Below are 3013 nucleotides of genomic sequence, written 5' to 3'. Positions count from 1 at the left end.
CAGGTGCTATGGTGAGTGATGGTGAGTGCTGTGAAATGTGTAAACCTGATGATTCACAGACCTGTACCCCTAGGGATAAAAACACATTATATGTTTATAAAAATTTTTTTTAAATAATTTAAAAAATCCATTAAAGAAAAAGCACATATTGCATGCCCGGAGCTAATCTCATATTCAATTAAAAACGTTTGAAAGTTTTCCCCTTAAAGATCAGAAAAAAGACAAGTGTGTCCACTTTCACTACTCTCATTTGACATAGTACTGGATGTCCTAGCCAGAGAAACAAGGAACACAAAGAAATAAGAGACTCCAAAAAAAAAAAAAAAAGGGAAGTAAAATTTTCTTTTTTTGGATAACATGAACTTACATGTTAAAAAATCCTAAAAACTTCACAAAAAAATTTGAATAAACAAATTTAGTAAAGCTGCCAAATACAAGATCAATATATAAAAGACAAGAATTTTGTTTTGTTTCATTTTTTTTAATATGGAATGCTTCCCAGTTTTTCATGTCATCCTTGTTCAGTGATCACGCTAATCTTCTCTGCATCATTCCGATTTTAGTATATGTGCTGCCAAAGTAAGCACAAGACAGGAGCATTTTAACACTCTAATGATGAACTATCTGAAAAAATAAAGAAAATCTAATTCACAATAGCATCAAAAATAATAAAATACTTAGGAATAGATTTAACTAAGAAGATGAAAGATCTGTACTCCATAAACTATGACATTGATAAAGAAATTGAAGGAGACACAAATGGAAAGATAGCTCATATTTATGAATGGTAAGAATTAACATTGTTAAAATGTCCATACTACCGAAAACTATCTGTAAATCCAATTCCTATCAAAAATCCAATGTTAGGGGTGCCTGGGTGGCTCAGTGGGTTAAGCTGCTGCCTTCGGCTCAGGTCATGATCCCAGGGTCCTGGGATCGAGCCCCGCATCAGGCTCTCTGCTCAGCAGGAAGCCTGCTTCCTCTTCTCTCTCTGCCTGCCTCTCTGCCTGCTTGTCATCTCTCTCTGTCAAATAAATAAATTAAAAATCTTTAAAAAAATCCAATATTATTTTTTTACAGAAGTAAGTAAAGAATCCTAAAATTTATATGAGACCATAAAAGACAACAAATAATCAAAGCAGTTCTGAGAAAGAATGAAGAAGGGAAATTACACTTCTTGATTTGAAACTATACTACAAAGCCCTCATGCTCAAAACAAGAAAGTATACTGGCATAAAAACAGACCAATAAACAAGTAGAACAGAATTGAGAGTCCAGAAATAAATCCTTTCATACAGTCACCTAATATTTGACAGGGGCCAACATATGTAATGGGTAAAGATAGTCTGTTCAATAAATGATATTTAAAACTGAATATTCACATAAACAGTATGAAACTGGAACCTTATATCACTCATAAGTCTTAACTTGAAATAGATTAAAGACTTAAAGGTGATGTATGAGACGAAATTTCCTAAAGGAAAACATAGGAAAAATCCTCCTTGACAGTGGTCTTGCCAATAGTTTTTTGGATACCAGACCAAAAACACAAGCGAAAAAAGTAGACTGTTCAATAAATGATATTTAAAACTGAATAGTCACATAAACAGTATGGAACTGGAACCTTATATCACTCATAAGTCTTAACTTGAAATAGAATTAGATTAAAGACTTAAAGGTGATGCATAAATTTCCTAAAGGAAAACATAGGAAAAATTCTCCTTGACATTGGTCTTGCCAATAATTTTTTGGATACCAGACCAAAAACACAAGCAAAAAAAGAAAAAAATAAATAAATGGTATTACATCAAACTAAAGTTTCTGCATTGCCAAAAAAAAGAGAGAGAGAATGAAAACACAATCCACAGAATGTAAGAAAATACTTACAAATCTTATATCTGAAAAGAGGTTAATAACCAACAGATACAAATAGAAAAAAATATATAATTAAAAAAATAGCAAAAGGATCTCAATAGACTTTTTTTTTTTTCAAAAAAGTTATATAAATGACCAACAGGAGCATTAAAAAGTGCTCAACGTAAAAAACTCAGGGCAAAGTCCTTATGTTGTTGTTGTTGTTGTTTACCTCTGAAAAACACAGCAAGATATTAGAATATATACTACCAAAAAATTGAAACTAACAAATTTTGGTAAATTTGGGGGAAAATGGGGAACTTATGCACTGTAATAGGGATATAAATTTGTATGGAAAACAGTATGGAGATGATTCATATTATTAAAAGTAAAATTACCATATGATTCAGTAATCCCAATTCTAGGTATCTATCTAAAGGAAACGAAGTCACTGTTCAAAGACATATCTGCACTCTTATGTTTATTATAAAATTATTAACTCTAAGCAAGAGATGGAAATAACTTCAGTATCCATTAATGGATGAATGAATAAAATAAGTATGGTAAATATATTCTATAGAATACTACTCTACCATGAAAAATTAAGAAATACTGCCATTTACAGCAGCATGGATGGATCTTGAAGGTATTATACTAAGTGAAATATTTCAAAGATTTTATATATTTTTTAATTTATGTATTATGATATCCCTTACATAGAGAATCTGAGGAAAAGGAAAACTAATGGAAACTTAGAGTTGAGTCGACAAGGGGTGAACCTGGGGTGGAGTAAGGTGGTCAAAGGGTGCAAACTTGCAACTATAATATGAAAAAGTTCTGGGGATCTAATGTACAGCATGATGATCATAGTTAATAAAATATACATACTTTTTTTATTGTGCTTCCCTTTATTAAACTTTGCATATATCACATTCTTACAAGTTGAAAGTTTATAGCAATCTTGTATAAAAGAGGTCTGCTGCCACCATTTTTCCAACAACATTTGTTCATTTTGTGTCTCTCTGTCACATGTTGGTAATTCTTGCAATATTTCAAGTTTTTTCATTATTATTGTATTTGTTTTGGTGATCTGTGATCAGTAATTATGACCCACTGAAAACTCAGAACTAGTTTACTTAAGGTATATACATTGTTTTTC

At 31.2% G+C, this 3013-nt stretch overlaps 1 non-coding gene across 1 annotated transcript; it reads right to left on the bottom strand.

Annotated features, from left to right (window-relative positions):
* Positions 1 to 480: 480 nt before the first annotated feature.
* LOC132008820 (U6 spliceosomal RNA) lies at positions 481 to 587 on the bottom strand. The gene has a single exon (XR_009401732.1). It is a non-coding gene; the product is annotated as a U6 spliceosomal RNA (small nuclear RNA).
* Positions 588 to 3013: the final 2426 nt, after the last annotated feature.

Source organism: Mustela nigripes, unplaced genomic scaffold (assembly GCF_022355385.1).
Source record: "Mustela nigripes isolate SB6536 unplaced genomic scaffold, MUSNIG.SB6536 HiC_scaffold_1349, whole genome shotgun sequence".
Taxonomy (NCBI): Eukaryota; Metazoa; Chordata; class Mammalia; order Carnivora; family Mustelidae; genus Mustela; species Mustela nigripes.
This window is presented reverse-complemented; position numbering and strand designations above follow the sequence as displayed.